Below are 18,978 nucleotides of genomic sequence, written 5' to 3'. Positions count from 1 at the left end.
CTAGCAGAAAGGCACTGGATGCTTCTGATTTATAACTTAAGTGAAAATTCTGAGAACTTGAAACTTACCTCACCAGGACTCTTTAAAAGAGAAACAACTGACCCAAAGCCATCCAGGGCCAAAGCATGATGTGTCTTGTGGGTCTTGCCTGGTACTTACTCCCATTTAGTCCAGAGACTGATTTCCTGGGTCATAATGGAGGCCTAATTGAATAATAAAAAAAGAAAAGCCCATTACTCTGTGGGAGCAGGTTATGTGAACTGAGGCTAAGCTGGGATCCAGGAGGCATTTTCCCAGGACTTCTTCTTATGAAGCTATTACTCAATTTTTCACATTAAAAGACATCCCCAAGACAGAATCAGCAGAGACAGGATAAGAAGAAGAAAAATGACACTGTAGTTCTCGAAGAAAACAAAACCCAATTCCAAATGCTGCCCATCAGCTCAAGCCATTCATCTTCTCTCTCCTTTCATGTCATCTTATTTTATTTCTATCGAAAATCCACCAGGCAGGGATATACCTTTTGAGTGATCTGGATAGCACCATAGGTCCAATTGCTGTTTAGTGAATCTAAGCTTTGAGACTCTTAATAAAACTGAAGGAAAAGAAAGATCCAAAGAGGGACTGTTGAATTAGGAGAATTGTCACCAGAGGCTTATTGAAGCAAACACAAACAGTAGTAAATGGAAATAGAGGTAAACAAAAATTGAATTACTAGTTCAAAATATTTATATTTTTATCCAAAAATGTGATGTGTTTCAGATATTATTTTTCAGTTCTTCAGTTAGAATTCAAGTGGGAACTATTTAAAACAAACGGGATGTGTAAAATCCACATTTATCAACCAAATAAATTGAAGGAAACCTCTACCATGGATTTTCATCTTTACAATGAGAACTGTAAGGGTAGTTTTAAGGATTAAGCAAGGTATATATAGCCCTTAGTGTGGTGCCTGAGTTAGCATAGGTATTCAGTAATTGTTAGCTATTACCAAAGCTATTGAAAAGGATGGCTTTAATGCACAAGATAGTTAGCAAAAAATTAAATTGTGAACTTTTTCAGTTATTATCTCTCTCTATATATATAAAAGGCTAGTATGCAAAGTGTCCCCTCGGGAGTTCGACCAGGAGACCAGGAGTTTGATTACTCTCTATGATGGGCGCTGACCACCAGTGGGTGGTGCAGAATGAAGGAAGGCCCCGGCCAGCAGCTGGAAGGCCCTGATCGGCCCTGATCACCAGCCAGGCCTAGGGACCCTACCCATGCAAGAATTTTGTGCATCAGGCCTCTAATAAAATATAAGGTGTGTGTGTGTGGGAGCAATGGGGGGTTAAGGACACATATGTAATACCTTAACCAATAAAGAAAAAAAAAACACAAATAAAAAAATTAAAAAGTACACTATGAAATTTAAAAAAATTAGATACATTCTTACATTTTTATGATTTAGGGAGTTAAGTTGTAAATTTGTAGATAATTATTCATTAACTCATATTTTGAGCACATGCTATTTCATGTAGTTCCTACTCAAAATGCATTGTGTCCACCTAATGCTGTATAATGCCCTCTGAATGAGAGAGGTTGGTAAACAAAGACTAAACATATAGTAAGATAAAAGCAAGGAAAGAGGTCTGTGTAAGAGGATACGGAAACATTGAGAAGGGCATCTTACTCAAATATTTCTTAGAGGGGAGAAAACATAAACCAAGTAAAGTCTTGACAGGAAGAAAACTTACAGTCTGAAGAATCAACATGTGGAACACCCAGAAGCATGAATGCACAATGCACTCTGGGAAGCAAACTAATTGGGCAAGGCGGAGGAAAGCTGCTTGTGGGGGTAATGCTGGAGAAGTAGGGAGCAGTGGGGTTCCTGATGCCTTTAAATCACAAAAATTACACATTCAGATTTGTATTTTGGTAAGACCACCCTGGCGACAGTTTGGACAATGGGTTGGGGACCTCAGTTTCTGGTACAAGAACGTAACAACTATATATCTGTGAGTTGCTATCTATTTGTTTTGTGGCTCAATATAATATAATCAGAATAAATATTTCCAAGTTGATTCTTTGGCAATATACCCAAAGATATCCAGATAATCAATCTGAATTTAGCTGTAGACAAATACATAGTGTCAAGGTGAGAGGTTGAGGAAATTCTCACCTGATAGTCTCTGTTCTCTGAGAATAGGTGGCAAGGTTGTTTATTAAGAGTGAGGCAGGTGGAGTTGGGGTTCTTATTTCAGGCTTTAACCATCTGACTAGGTCACTGAATTAATCACAGCAGGCAAGTGTCCTGTCACCCACTGACTCCCATCCTCCTCTTTGATCACAAATTCCCATTTCTCCTTGAATTTGGAGTTGAGCCCAAATGATGTTCCACTGCAACAACACCCCATTGCCTTGGTCACTACACTTACCACAATAGTTCCTCCAAATAAAGTCTGCCTTTCTGTTCTTTAACAAGTGTCACGAACAATTTTTCTTTACCACTGCTAACCATGAAGAAGGCCAGCTGCGGCTGCCAATCCCATGGTTCCCAGTGAAAATCACATGCTTCTGGTTAATTGCTCCCTGCTGTTGACTATTACTTACCCTCCTCAATGTGGGACTCAAAACCAGACAGGGCTAGTGTGCCTCCAGCCTGCCCTGAGCTGAACCCTCGCAAGCCCGTGTGTAAAGGCCTTTTTATTGTCAAAATCAGGACCAAATCCATTCTGCCTCTGATCTGTTTCCACAATTGACTGCAAGTCTTTCACGTCACCTGTCATTACCCAAACTCTCACATGTCTGCCCTTCCTTCTCATATACCCACATTTCTCTCCTCCTGTCCCCTCCAAACCCTTCCTGGGTGCTCTTGGGAACTCCCTCTCAGATCAGCCACCTTACAGGTGGACGGGCAAATCAGTCAGCATGAGGGTGTGTGTAGTCTTAAGGAACCCACTCTGGCTATAGATCAAAGCTGTGTTTCCCAATCCAGCGTTGTTAGAAATTGTTCTGCTATTTGAGGTCTATATCTGGCTCTGGCTCCCATGTAAGAGAAGGGTTAGGACTGACACCTCACTGACTACAATAAAAAAATTGTCAATCCATTGACATCCCCTCACTTCCTGCCGTGCTTTATCCAAAAACCCTTTCAGATTTCTGTTCTTGCTCTGCTTAAAGCCCATGGTATATCATTAAACTTAAGTCTCTTAAAAATACCCTGTTCCTTGCATTAAAAGTATAACTTGATCAAAATGATAAATCTGTTGTTACCCAGTTAAGAAAAGATTACATCTAGGAATCCAATTTATTTCTTATTTTGAGTAAGAGAAAAATAAACAATCAGAGATACAAATGGTAGCTGAAAAGTAACTTTTTCTGCCAGAGTCTTGTATTTTTAGATAATATTCTCCATCTTCACACCATCTACTTAACTGCGGGTGGTTTCACAATTTCCTGAGGTATTGCCTTTCAGTTAAATACCGAGCCTGCAGCCAAGCCTTACTTTTTTCTCTCCCAATGGCTTCTCCACTTTCAAAGTAGTTTGTGGCTAAGTCAGGGATCACCTTCCAGAATGATGAGAGAAGTAGGAGCACAACTTAACTTGGTTTTGGGCCCAAAGGTCTCAATGTCTAGAGTTCCTAAAACCCTGTGATTGAAAACTGTGCTCATTGCAGATCATTGCCAAGGTGTATAAAAGTTTTCAAGTGAAAAATTCTAGGAAGCTTGTGGACTCCAGGGTGCTGTATAGGTCACTGGGAATGGATCTGCCCACATTCTGGCCAAAGACTTTTCTCTAATGCTATCACAGGCCCAAATGCCTTAAATTGATCCCTTTTACTTGTTAGCAACGTATGAGACATAAAGAACTTGCCACAGAGGAGTAACCGTCTGCTCCTTGTTCATGCTTTGTCAGCTTCGTAAGGAACTATGTGTGGACTGTTAGGCATGATGCAAGGTAGGCAAAGCTGCAAATGAAGGTGGGTCGTTTCATAGCCTATTTCTCTTCTTTTTAAAAAATCTTTTTAAAATTAATTTTGGAGAGAGGAAGGGACACACACACCTACAGAGAGAGAGAGAGAGAGAGAGAGACAGACAGACCGACATAGATGTGGAAGAGAAACATCAATCAGTTGCCTCCCATACATGCCCTAGACTGGGGATCAAACCTGCAACTCAGGTATGTGCCCTGACAGGAAAACAAATCTGTAACCTTCTGGTGTATGGGACAATATTCCAACCAGCTGAGCAGGGGTGCTATTTCCCTTACTAGTATTTTTATTTACAGTTTAATGTTGGTCCTCACGTAACATTTATGTAACTAGAAATCTTATTGGTAGAAGGGAATTATCAAAATTCATGCTCTCCTTTCCCCCCCCTTAGAACCCCTTTCCTAGACTCTTTTGGAGTTGTGTGTGGCCATGAGCTTGAATTTTAGACAGTCAAATTAAAGGACATGCTGTGGTGTTTCTTCTGGGCAATGGCTTTTCAAGAATAACCTGTGTTTCCTCCAGTCTTTCCCCCAATGCATTGGCTGAATGGGTTGGATGCAACTGATGGTGAGGCCCTGGGGCAGTGACGGCTAACCTATGACAAGCGTGTCAGAGGTGACACGCGAACTCATTTTTTTGGTTGATTTTTCTTTGTTAAATGGCATTTAAATATATAAAATAAATATCAAAAATATAAATCTTTGTTTTACTATGGTTGCAAATATCAAAAAATTTCTATATGTGACACGGCACCAGAGTTAAGTTAGGGTTTTTCAAAATGCTGACACGCCGAGCTCAAAAGGTTCGCCATCACTGCCCTAGGGGAAGGCAGAGCCACAGAGGGGAGTCTCTGAGCGCCTAGTGCAGAAGGGCCTTCTCCAACCAGGGACACCTGCTCGGATATTTCCATGAGCAAGAGATAAACTTCTATTGTATTTGTCTTACACATTTTTGTGTGTGTGGCCTACCTTACCTGAACTCATTCAATATGTCCACCAGATTCACGTCATTCCTTATGAATGTTCTGACAGATCTCGTGTATTTATTCAAGAATATTTTTGTCCAGCTTGGAAAAAAAACCACACTAGCCCATCTGTGTAGAACTTTTCAAGACTCCAGTTTTTTTTTGCCATTTTAGTGCTACCATTTATAGTAATCATGCTGGATTATTTATTCTGAATAATAACCATGCTCATTTTACAAGTTCACACATCACTCTCAGCTTTATATTCCTCATTTCAAATGTGTTTATTTGTTTCTGAGCAACTGTTGCTGAACCTGTTTAAGTGTGTAGTAATCCAATCCTAAAAGGGAAGACATTTGTGTATCCATGGTGTATACTATCTTTTATAGATACAGCCTCCTCAGCCCACACCAGAGTGTGTGTAAAGCCCCAATTTTTGTCAGTTGCCTAATTACCACCCTTTATTTGTATTTGACTTGGTGGATTTTGAGGGATCAGAGAAGGGAGGACTATGAGAGCTACAAAAGCCAAATCACAATTCCCTTTACTCAACTTGAAAGGACATGGACACTTCTTGCAACCACTTCATGGTAGCTTTGGAGCTTTTTGCTTAGAACATGGGCTAGGGCCTAGCCGCTAGACTAATGAACATGTTACTAACAACAACTAAATCTGCAAAGCCATTTAAAGCTTATATGATTTTATTTATAGTCTGGGAGGTTGTGGGCAGGGGATTTGATTCTGGGATTCCATTTGAAAGAACTGTGGTGCAGAGTAAAAAATAAGTGATAGGCCGAGGAACTGGGACTATAACACTAGTGACCTGTGTCTGTAGCCTTTGTTTTTCTCATCGTACAATACGGTGATTGTCAGCCTCCAAGTGTGCCGTTCACCGTCATGTCCCACGGCATCATTTACTCTAAGACAGGGCAGCCTCCTGAGCTGATTTCCAAGGGTCCCTCACTTGACGCGTTTTATGGCTACATTCTGCCATCTGCTTTCACACAAAAAAAGTTTCCAGGTTTCCATTATGCTGATGGCTTAGGGTTTTTCTCTTCTGCTAATTCTGCCTGCACAGTGTTGAAAAGGGGTCAAGCTTTATTTACTGAAGAGTCCTTTCTTCATTTCCCTTCACTCAACATTGATTCCATGCCCTTAAATGCATTATGTTTGAAGCTGTGATTTTTTCCCCCTGAAATCGAGCCAGGAACTAAGTTAATCTCAGCCCATTACACTACTAATGCTCCTCTTCACCTCAGGATGTTTTCCAAAGTACTTAAGAGTCATTATCCCTAGAGGATCTAGCAGTTTACTAAGTTTCCACTTTGTTTAAAATTAGTGTAACCCTGTAATTTATTATCTTGACCAGGATCCTTTTAGTGGCAAGGAGGCTCTATTAATAATTATGTGGGGACAACTGGCAATCCCTGGTTCCATCCCAATGAAACGGGCACCTGTGCTCACCCAGTTAAAAGGTGATTTCATGGTGTGGAAGGCAGTGTGCTCTGGCTCTACAATCAAACACTAGTACTCCCCCTGGTTATTTTTTACTTTAGCAGCCACTTATTTTTTTTTTTATCATATCTCATCACAATATGTAAGGACACATTGATTTATATGCTTTAAAAACATCTGTATTCAATACTACACTTTTGTTCTATAAGGCAGGATCTAACACCTAGCACCACATTTAACACATAATAGGTACTCAATAAATGCTTGTTAGGTGAGGGACTAAATAAACAGATAAGCCTACTAGTCAAAGGCATCTGATTAAATATTTCAAAAGAACCCAAAATAAATAAGGTTTTTGCAAAGAAAAAAAATGCCAGAGATTGGGCTACTTTGGTAGATTGCAGACCTAAACACAACCGTTTTGTACTTGTGATGTCTGGGGGAAGTCCCACCATTTTCCTCACCAATGGCATAATAGTAGATTTTGTGCTGAGAAACATTTAAGTTTAAGGGCATTTCAAAATGCATTAATGGTGAATTGTGAATGTAAAGGTGTAATGGAGTTTTTTTGGTTCCCTGGCTGCTCTGGAAGCCCCATGGAGGCAGAACAAAGGCTTCAGAGGCCATTTATTCAGGCATATGGTCAGCAACCAAAATCTACCAGATCATTACGTTAGTAAGGTGTTATAGGACTGCCTCATGTGAATCAAACTCAGAAGAGAACAATTAACAGACTGGGATGTGAACTTTAAAATTTACAAAGAAAATTAGGCCAAGCATACCAAATATTCATGTCTACCGGTCAGCTCAATTTGTCTTATGTGGCTGCTTGGGAAGAGGCCAGTAGGTAGTTGCATAAAGATAATGTCATTGGAATCAAGGTTTGAGGATTTGAAGTGTTCAGGTTCTCCAGGGATGTAAATAGTGTCAGGTACTTGGAGAGTCATCTTATAGAAATACTCACATCTGCTCTTTAGAGAACCCTCCTTCCTGTACAGAGCCATATAAACACAAATATTTATAACTAGAGGCCTGGTGCATGAATTTGTGCACCGGTGGGGTCCCCCGGCCTGGCCAGCGATCAGGGTGGCCGGCCCGGGAGAGGGACCATGGGAGGTTGGCCAGCTGCTAGAGGTTGGCTGTGGGAGCACACTGACCACTAGGGGGCAGATCCTGTGTTGAGTGTCTGCTCCCTAGTGGTCAGTGTGCATCATAGCGACTGGTCAACCAGTTGTTCGGTCAACAGGTCTTAACGGTTGCTTAGGCTTTTATATATATAGATTTTAATATATAATTTTAAATTGTTTATAATAATACACACAATACATTATGATAAGGTTTTTAAATTTTAAATAAGGGAATGAAATCCAAGAAGAAAAAACAGTGTATGTGTGGTGGAGGGTGGTGGTGATGGGCGATAACTTGAGGTCTATGAAATCCTGCATGCTTGGAGGTTGGTTGTAAATTTGAACCTGAACCTTTCAGTAGACAGGATGAAGGAAAAAACTGATTGATTCTTCCTCTCCAGTTCCCATTCATCATCTCCACATGCCTGACATGTTACCAAATAACTGAGTGATTAAGTTATATCCTGGGTTCAGAGATTGGATTGGATTAGATTGGATTGGATTGAATTGGAAGATTACCTAGTTTTTCCAGGTAATGATATACATATCATCTCCCAGAGAAGGTATGTCTACATCTGTATGACTTAATCCTGACTTCTGTTCAGAGGGTGTTTGGTTTTTCAGCTTATTTCCAAACTGTAAGGTGTGGGCTACTTGGAAATAATTCTGTGTACAGGCTCCAATAGACACTTAATAATAATTATAAAGACATGGTATACATAGACTTAGTTTAAGAATGATCAACTAAGCTTCCTGACATATAAACCACAGATTTTCTTGAAAGAAACATTATTATCCCCCTACCACATACACATTATGACCTACTATAATTGAGGCAATGCCCTGACTCATTTCTCTTTTGGGCACAGTGAAAGAGTGAAATTCCTTTCATGATTAGCCAATTCCTTAAGTTCCTTCTTACAACATGATATGAATCATGAGAAAATATCATTTTACTACAGAAGAGTGTTTCTCATCTGTGGTACCTCCTCTACCCTCCACCATCTCCCAGCTAGATGAGATTTCCTGCTGTGATTTGGGCACATGTCATACTACTCAGGTGTTGAGGTTGCAACTACTAGGTTGAAAATCACTGCCATAGAAAGCAATATTTGGTAAAGACTAAAATTTCAAATAACGAAGTCACCTTAACTGGCCACTGGCAGGGACTTGATAATGTTTTCGTTCTAGTGAGTTTGTCGTTAGAGCCATATTTATTTGATTGTGATCCAAACTCTGTTTGAAAAGAGAATTACCAAAAATTCACATTTGTACAAATTTTAAGATACTGAGTGTGATATGTGTATATGTTTAGATACAGACAAAGAGCACACCTACAGCAAAATAAAAATGTTCTATGGCATAAGCATATTTAAAAAGAATAATAACATGTTGTGGAGAAGGTGACATATTGCTAACTTCCATTGCCAGGGATGGAGAACAATCTTTATGATGTTCAGGGGCTGCTTTCAATTAGGCATCCCATAATTTCATCCCTCATTAGAGACAATCAGTGTCTACATACTAGATTGATAGATGTTTCTAAAGTGTTGGCTAGACTTATATAGAAAAAACTCTGTTGGAATTATAGAAAAATCATGAAGAAATGATTTAGTAAAATATTGATAACCAGCTTACATGTGAAAAAACCCTCTTTCCTCCCACCTCACTCCAGGATTAGGTCCTTTATAATGATTTTTTTATGCAAAAGCATACTCTTAATCTGGGCAAATGTAATGCAAAAGTTCTTATTTATAACCAACTCATAGGCCCATATAGATTTTAACAAGTTTAATATGTTAACTGAACAAATGATGACATTACAGCTTGCAAGGGATAGAACTTAAATTCCGAAGCCTAAACTCTGAATTGTTCTTTTATATGGCTATCATAAATACAGGTGTGTGTGTGTGTGTGTGTGTGTGTGTACACATTTTCCTAGAACTAAGGTATATGGCTTTTCTCAGATTCACACAGGGTTTGTAACTTTCAAAAGGTTAAAATTTATTGTTTTATGACTACAGGATTGGTAAGATTAGGACAAATATAATTAAAATTCAGAGGCTTAGCTTACTCCAAAGAGGAACATGTCTATTGTGTAAAAAAGAAAGTTCAGCATAGACTTAGAAAATAAAACCTAACAGGATGTTCCTGGTAACAATTTTATTAAGCCAAAACAAGAAGTTAATGAGTGAAATTTAGGTGTAGAATTTCTACGATTCAGAGTAAAGAGTTGTAGGGATTAGTGAGTTACTACATATTGACAAAATGCCAGGATTTTTTGTAGCTTGGAATGTTTTAGTTCATGACAAAGTTTAGCATTAATTACTATTTGGATTTGAATTTGCATGCATCCTTATGGGCATCTGGGTTGATATTAGGAAAATCAGGACCCCAAAAGCCTGTCAAATTATTACCTGTTTCTGGGTTTCATTTGAAATTATTTAGAACATAAACTGATTTGTGTTAATCTTAGGTATAAGTGGAATTACTTAGGAGCTAAGAGTGATTTGGGCAGTAAGTACTGGTGATCTAATTACACGATGAGGAAAAGAGTTGAAATAGAATTCCATGTCTTGGCCCTTGTACTTAGTACTCCTCCTCAGTTGCCATGTTCTTGCTTATAGATACAAAGGGTTCAAAGAGATTGATGTGTTACAGTTCATGACAGAGAAAGGCAGAGTCAAGTGCTCATTCAGTGGCTGATGGTGTGGGCCAAGCCTCCACTCTGCAATTTGTAGGGCATTCTAACATTGCATTAATTTGGAATCAAATCCGTTTTCCTATCTGAGCTTCTCTCCAGCTCATAGAAAGCTGACGTGTTACGCCTCCCCTCCCCTCCAGGGCTTCCCTCTTTAGGGAGTGAAAAGTAGACCTTCTAAGAAAATAAAAGAGGCTGAAGACTGCCATGGAAAATGTGGCTTAAAGAAAAGAAGGGGAGAAAAATAGCACTTACATATATCTGTATGTATGTCTATATTTGTATCTGTGTGTATAACCTGTGAGGGAACTGTGTAGCTTTGAAAATAAGAGTAAGTACAATATATGAATATGTAACTTTTTAAATGATTACTTTTCATTAATGTCGGAGTCAAATTTTTCTGAAGGCTTTTTCATTTTATAGTTTTAATTGTAACATTTTTGAAGGATTTGTTTGTTCATTATTTACCTTAAAGGTAGGATTAAAAAATGGTAGTTAGCCAAATGTGTACCTTACCATACCTTACCAAACTCATTATAATACCTGATACATTTTAATAAGTATATTTTAGAGCTACAGATAGAGTATTAATAAATAAACTGAATATTTATTATATTTTTAATATTTATTTAATATTTTATCTCCAAAATATTAAAAAAACACTTTTTTTTTCTTCTGGCTGGGGTCACTCCTGCCCCAGATGAGAGTTATTTTACTTTTTATCTCTCAGGGCATCAGCAGGCCTTCAACATTTATGCCTGAATAAAAATATGCTGACTTTTTAAAAAAAGAAACAGGCTTTGTGTTATATTTCAAAACTGAATTTGTGTCGCAAAATTTTGTGTGATCTTTTAAAAAGAATCTGTAATGAAAAAAATATGACAATGAATTTGTGTCACTTACTAGTATATACGAGTAGATTTATGGAATGACATTAGTGAAATAACCATCTTGGTGCATAAGAGTCTATTAAAGCTTAGGTAACTGAATTTAATTTCCTATTAGAAGCACGTTAAAACAAATACAATTTCCTACAAAAACATGTGTGCATTAGTATAGTTACATGCCTCAAAGGACAGCTGAGGTCTGAGTTTAATGCTACTTTCCATAGCAGATAAGATTAACTCTTTCTGTTTAAAAAATCAGAAAACACACAGGAAAGTTTGTCATCCTCAGCAAACGAATAACTGAAGACCAGATATGAGGTCCCTTTGGTGACAAATACAGAATATGTTTAGATCTAACTTAAATAGGACTGTCTTCCCACCTGGCTAATGACCTTATTTAATCTTTCTGCTTTTATGGAAACTGATTTATAAATAGTCACCCTGTGGTCTTAAGATAGGTTAATGACCAACCCAGTGCTTTGCACTGTTAAAATACTTAAGTATTCCATCGTTGATCACTAAATACTGTGGTGGCTTAGGGAATATGGTTTTACATATAATTTTAACCTAGGCTGAGTCAAAATATTTGGGGCTTACAATTTTTGGTTTTTACACTGTCTACTTTATAGTAACTCAGACAGGCTGCATTAAGACATGACCTTCCCCTCTGCTTTTTATAGGCAGAGATTGCTCCTCCTCTATACCTTGAGGGCTTTTCTACTTATTATGTCATCAGAGGCCTTTGTTTTCAGAGGACGATGTGCTCTCACTACCATTATTTCTAAATCTAATTCTTTTTGCTCTTCTGGAATCTTGCTCTGTCAATTACCCTCTGACCTTAGAGCACTTAATCTGTTGATGTCCTTTCTGAATGAACACATGCTAAGGTCTCCTTTTGATAAAGAAAACAAACAAAAAACCCACAAAAAATAACAACAAATATTCCTTTTGTTAATTCTGCTACTCCCTTAAAAGATAATGGCTCTTCATTGCTCTGTAGTGTTAAACATTTTGGAAGAATATTACATAGTAGCTAAATCTAATTTTCTTCTCCCATCTCATGCTGCTTGTGATCTGGCTTCTGTTCTAGTATAAGCAAACTTACTCTCAAAAGTCATTAATAAATCTTTATAGACCAACTACAATGGCATTTCTTAGTTGTCATATTTCTTTTTTTTTTTTTTTAATTAAATCTTTATTGTTCAGATTATTACATTTGTTCCTCTTTTTTCCCCCCATAACTCCCCTCCTTCCAGCTCCCACCCCACCCTCCACCCTCACTCCCCACCCACTGTGTTCATCCATAGGTGCATGATTTTTGTCCAGTCACTTCCCGCATCTCCCACACCCCTTTTTCCCCCAAGAATAGTCAGTCTATTCCCTTTCTATGTCCCTGATTCTATTATAATCACCAGTTCATTCTGTACATCAGGTTATTTATTCACTTGATTCTTAGATTCATTTGTTGATAGATGCATGTTTGTTGTTCATAATTTGTATCTTTACCTTTTTCTTCTTCTTCCTCTTCTTAAAGGATACCTTTCAGCATTTCATATAATACTGGTTTGGCGGTGATGAACTCCTTTAGCTTTTCCTTATCTGTGAAGCTCTTTATCTGACCTTCAATTCTGAATGATAGCTTTGCTGGATAAAGTAATCTTGGTTGTAGGTTCTTGGTATTCAGCACTTTGAATATTTCTTGCCATTCCCTTCTGGCCTGCAAAGTTTCTGTTGAGAAATCAGCTGACAGTCGTATGGGTATTCCCTTGTAGGTAATTGAGCCTCTTTCTCTTGCTGCTTTTAAGATTTTCTCTTTGTCTTTTGCTCTTGGCATTTTAATGATGATGTGTCTTGGTGTGGTCCTCTTTGGATTCCTTTTGTTTGGGGTTCTCTGCGCTTCTTGGACCTGTAAGTCCATTTCTTTCACCAGGTGGGGGAAGTTTTCTGCCATTATTTCTTGAAATAGGTTTTCAATATCTTGCTGTCTCTCATCTTCTGGGACTCCAATGACTCTGATATTAGACCGCTTAAAACTGTCCCTGAGGCTCCTTACACTATCTTCACACTTTCGGATTCTTTTTTCATTTTGCTTTTCCAATTGGGTGTTTTTTGTCGAATCTTTGGTTTGATTATTGTACTCCTCTGGTCTGCTATTGGGTATAATATTCTTTATTTCAGTCCGTGTATGCTTACTTTCTAATTTCTTTATCGTAGCATCGAGGGTCTCATTAGTTTTCGTGAGGCTCTGCACAAATTTATGGCAAGCCCTCAAAATTGCGATTCTTAGCTCCATATCCTCCATTTCTGTCATGTTTCTTTGTCTCCGCATCTTTTATGCTTTCTTGGTGCACCCCCTTGTGGTCTCTGTGCGCAGTCTTGTTCTAGCCAAACCTTAATTGTTGTAGTTAACACTAGAGGGATTTGACCCCCAGGCCGGCTGGCTATAGGAATCAGCTGTACGGAAAACGTCTGCCTTCTGGGGAGGCGCTAATCCAGCCTTTGCCTGAGGCGATCGGCAAATGGCTGTGCGCAGAGTTTGGGCGGGGCGGGATCAACAGGGCGGGCAGAGGGAGCAGTTGTGGCCACGCTCAGTCCCCTTCCCAGAGGCTCTGCTTCTCAGAACCCCGGCAGCCGCTGCAAACCTCGGAGAGAAAGCTGCCCTCAGGTTCCAACTGATGCCGGATAATCCCGCTTCTCCCGTTTGAGTCTGGGTCCCTAGAGACTCGCCCGGATCTGGAGCCCAGAGTCTGAGACTCACTCCCGACAGAAAACGACAACCGCGCCCTCAGCCACCAGCCCGCTTTGCGCGCGCACCTCGGTACCTTTGTATTTTCCACACTGCGCCGCCTCTGAGCCTCGATTTGCTGTTCTCTTTCCTTCTAGTTGTAGAGTCTCTCTTCAGCCAGCCTTCCTGTGGTTCTGGGTGATGTCCGTTCAGTCTTTTAGTTGTATTTTTGAAATGGTTGTTTGCGGCAGTGGTCTCCGGTGTTTACCTACGCCGCCATCTTGGTCTCCCTCTCTAAGCTCAGTTGTCATATTTCTTAACCTCTCAGTAGTACACCAAGATGCTGGCCACCCCTTCTTGCTTATAACTCATCCCTATTTTTGTATGTCTTTCTCTCAAGTTTTACTTAACCCTCAACCATTCCCTATTTACACTTTTCCTATTGGCATCTTCATTTGCTGACATTTTCAATCCCTAAAGAGATGAACTTTTTTCTTTATAAGCAACTGCTTTATAACTTTTCAGAGGCAGCAAGTTGTCTTCCAGTTTTGGAGCCAGACCGAGATTACCTACGCCACTGAGAATTTTCTCACTGTAAAATGTGGCCAATAATACCTACTGGTGGATTGTTCTCACAATTAAATGAGATAACATGTGCACTGTTCAGGATGATGTAGGCACCCTTTTTGCTTTTCCTTATAAAAAGAGGCATATCTTAAATAAATTCAATAAACACAAAAATGACCAGCTCCATATATCATACACCCTATCTCTATCTAGTAATTTTTATTTTCTGCTAGACATCTCTATCTATGTCCTGGAACACTGAATCAAGTTCAATGTTCCAAAGTGAATTTATTATCCTCCCCAAATCTTTGGCTTTACCTGAAGTTGTATTTGTAGTAATCATGGCAGGCTTCTTCTGGTCTGTGATTTCCTCTAGCCCTATTGCATAATTTGCTACTGATTCTATACCCACAATATATCTTGCATCCATTTACTATTTTATTTCTTACAATCACCATCCTACTTAAAAAGTTTATAGCCCTTTTTCAAGGCTACTGCAAATAGATTCTTAGCTACTTTAATGCTTTAATATCAAGCCCTGTTGCCAGATTAATCTTCATAAAGCATAATTTAAAACTCCCACTCCTTTATGTAAAAATCTTCAGTTGCTCCCTATCCTTTCCTAAATAAAGTTCAAAACTCCTTTTATGTTGGCATTCAAGGCTATTGACAAGTGTGATCCAACATTGTTTTCAGAGTTAATACTTTCCAATGTTTTATTCGGTGGTTAACAAACTTATTTGAGTGTGTGTGTGTGTGTGTGTGTGTGTGTGTTGTATTTAATCAGTGATCCCACTTTTCCAAGCTAAATTTTGGGACCACCCCCAAGCTCTCATCGCTGCTCACATGAACTGGTTAAACTAGGTAGAAATTCTCATCCAATCTCAACCAATCTTACCTCATGCTCTGGGTAGCTCCCAAGAGTGACAATTCCTTTGAGTCCTGGCATAACCAGTGTTCACCTTCATTTCTGACAAGTATCTCAAACTTTTCATCCCCTGTACCAGTCACTCCTGCTTTTGCTTTTGCCTTGGAAGAGCTGCTGAAATCATACCACCCTGTGAGACCCACCTCAGCTGACATCCCATTGGTAGAATTTCCCCCAATTACTCAGTTAGAGTGATCTTCACCCCTGCCTCCAGCAGCCTGTTAATATCCAGCCTAAGGGCACTTGAGATTCTGCCTGATGCTATAGACATCTGTGTCTACATCCTACTTTCTCACCTAGGTTGTAATTACCCTGAGGACAAACTCATTTGATTGTTTCCCTCATACAAAGGGTTGATAGAGAGGATACTCATTAAAATATTTGCATAAAAAATTGTGTGTATTTCTTATAGCTTCAAAATTTCTTGAAACCCTAAAGAAAATTGTGATAATCATACTTCATATTTATTATAGCTGGAAATATACATGTATGTATATGTACATATCCTATATAATAAAAGCCTAATATGCTAATTGTCCAGTCATCCTGTCATCTGTTCAACCAATCAAAGTGTAATATGCTAATGATATGCTAAGGCCACTCAACCGCTTGCTATGATGTGCACTGACCACCAGAGGGCAGATACTCTGACTGGTAGATTAGCTTGCTGCTGGGGTCCAGCTGATCGGGACTGAGCGAGACGGACCAGACATGCCCCGGAGCCCTCCTGAGATCCCTCCCTGGCTGGCCAACATTCCACATCCCTCCCTGACCCAGAACATGCACCGGTGGGGTCCTTTGGCCTGGTCTGCACCCTCTCGCAATCTGGGACCTCTTGGGGGATGTCGGAGAGCCAATTTTGGCCCAATCCTGCTCAATGTGCTGCTCAGCCAGAAGCCAGGCTCATTGCTGGCAAGCACAGAGGCAGTGACGAGCGGGCCTAAGCCATCAGTTGGACATCCCCTGAGGACTCCAGGACTGCGAGAGGGCACAGGCCAGGCTGAGGGACCCCCTCCCCCCCGAGTGCCCAAATTTTGTGCACTGGGCCTCTAGTATGTATATAAATATACATACATATATATTTGTAAGTATGTATACAAATACATGAAAAATATTAAAAACTATATAAAAATTTCAGAAGGAATTATTAATTTGTAATGGATTTACAATGAGACTTATCTTCAAAAGAAAAATTTTAATCTCAAAAATAAAGAAAGAAACTAGAAACAATACCCTACTTCCATAAGTTAACCAATGGCCTCATTTTTGTTCAAGTAGCCAATTGGATCATGTCTCAGGGCCTGTTGATGGTGCTTCTGTTTTGGTGAGTCAGCAATGCTGCGTTCTATATTCAGTCCTAATTATCAAGAGTGTTGGTCTCATAAAAACTCTCCATTTGTGAGATTTGATTCTGGTCACAGAAGCTTCTTCAGAGAAAAAAAACTTAGAGGCTTATTAACTACTCTTTGAAAAATCACTTTCAGCTGTACATTTGATTACATCTCTACTTTAAAAATTAATTTTTGCTTTTTAAAAAATGAACACAATCAATGTTGAGCTGCTTTTAATGCATGACCCATCGTTATTTTGACATATTAGTAAAAATAACTTGGCTTGCCACCAAAAATACCATTTTAAAGTACCGAAAGTGCTCATCTTTGATTTTCTCACTTCTCCCCAATATATAAATGAAAATTAGTTCAAAGTGGTTGCCTGAATCCCCAGCCTCTCAGAAAAAAATGAAATCTTCTTTTCCCAGAACACAGTGTAGTGAAATAAATTAGTATAATGATTTATGTTTACTGTTTTAGTCAATTCTGATAGAGATTATAGAGACAAAATGACAAACAGCCTTAGTGGTAAACTTAAATCATGTCAGCCAATCTTTAGTTTTTCCTTACCCTAATTGCTCCTTCTGTTCATTTATCTTCCCAGGAAATCTTTGGAAGAAATACTAGTTCAATCAGTGCATGTGCAAACCACCCGAGATAAAAAAAGTTTAGTCTAATTTGTCTCACTAAATTGTAATGCCTCTAGTAAACAAATCTTGGTTTGAAAGGAGACTGAAGAAATCTGAATAATTATGGTGCAAAGTGCTCTCTTTTTGCATTTCTGAAGGTACCATTTATATACAGGTTGCTCATCTCTCTACTCCTACCTCCATACTTCTTTTTCTTACTGCCTTAGAAAATGCGTCCGAGTTCCAAATTAGAACCAAGAATTGCATGCAATATTTTACTCACACAGTTAAGGACCTGGGTGAGTAAAAGGTAAAGACTTTTTAAAGGAAATAATTCAGCACTATTATACACTAAAAAAAGAGGATGTTGAGAACTGATGTTTATAGGGAAAACAGAGGTTCCAGTTTCAAGTGGAGATAAAACCTCTAGCCACACGAAGAAGACTTGGAAGTATGTGAAAACAGAGTTGGAGTATGTTCTTTATCTTAATAGTAAAACTTTATAATGGGCTTATCATGTACCCAAAACTGGGCTAGGTTTTGGCTACAATACTTTTCATTTGGGGCACTGACCAAGCCAGGGGAACTGGCTTGTATGAAGTCTCTGTGTTTTTACTGACAAGTCACAGAGTATCATCACCATGGTAGAAAACAGACCAAACTAGGGTGATCATGATGAAAGTCTTTTAATTATTGTTCTCTCTTATTGCAGAATAAGCCTGACTTCTCTGATTTCTCTCTGGACCCACCAGAGAAGATGCCGATTCTGAGCTGTTACGTGATGCCCAAGACAAGCTGGGTGGCCTTGTCAACAACAGGGGGGTAGAAATTTGCAGACTGGAGCAGCCTCTGTCACTGTTGCTTGTATGAGGAAGAGAAAGTTTCTAAGCCCTTGCTGTCTGTGGAAGTCCCGGCACTTCCTCGCTGCCCCCCACAGAAGTATCTGATGTGACTCCCTAAAGCTTCAGTTGAGGGGCCCTTGTCAGGCCATGCTCGGTAGCATCCCTCAAACCTGCAAGGTGGATTTTCATGCTTGCCATGAAGTGTCAGAACCAAGAGATCTTAGAAACCATCTCTAAAAGGACAGAGTTGGCTACAATGGAGACCCGGTGGTTTAGAAAAGGTAAGGGACTTTCTTAGGGTCATATGGGAAATAAAGTAGAGCGCTGGGAGGGGGACTTGGGTCCTACAAAGTCAGGAGGACTAACTCTAGACTAGGTAGACCACCTTTCTAATGAAATAAAAATAATGAAAACCAGAAAGTACATTTAAGAAAGAGAAGGCTTGACATGTTAAAGCAAACATTAGTCTTCCCTGTTTAGGAGAGTCACTTCTTTGCCAACGTACGTGGACTTGGAGAACTAACACACTTGCTCTGAGTCTTCTCTTTTAGAGGAGTGACAGAGCAGTTTACCAACCACTGTGTACAAACCACTGTGCAGTGAGCTTTGGAGAAAACAGAAGACTGGGACACGATCTCAGAATGCTCACGTATGAGTGGATGAAATGGATGTGCAAATGACCAGCTACAGTGCACATCAAGGAAGTCCAGGAGATAACCACAGCCTGTTGGTAGCTAGATATTGTGAGAATAGATTACTTGGATACTTAGTGGATCTAAATTGTGCAAGAAAAAAATTAATGGCTTTTTATATTAGTGAATAACACATCCAGGTGGGGGTGGGGGAAT

Source organism: Myotis yumanensis, unplaced genomic scaffold, assembly GCF_028538775.1.
Source record: "Myotis yumanensis isolate MYYU_CA2020_CCGP unplaced genomic scaffold, mMyoYum1.0.hap1 SCAF_4, whole genome shotgun sequence".
Lineage (NCBI taxonomy): Eukaryota > Metazoa > Chordata > Mammalia > Chiroptera > Vespertilionidae > Myotis > Myotis yumanensis.
Note: the sequence above shows the minus strand (reverse complement) of the source record.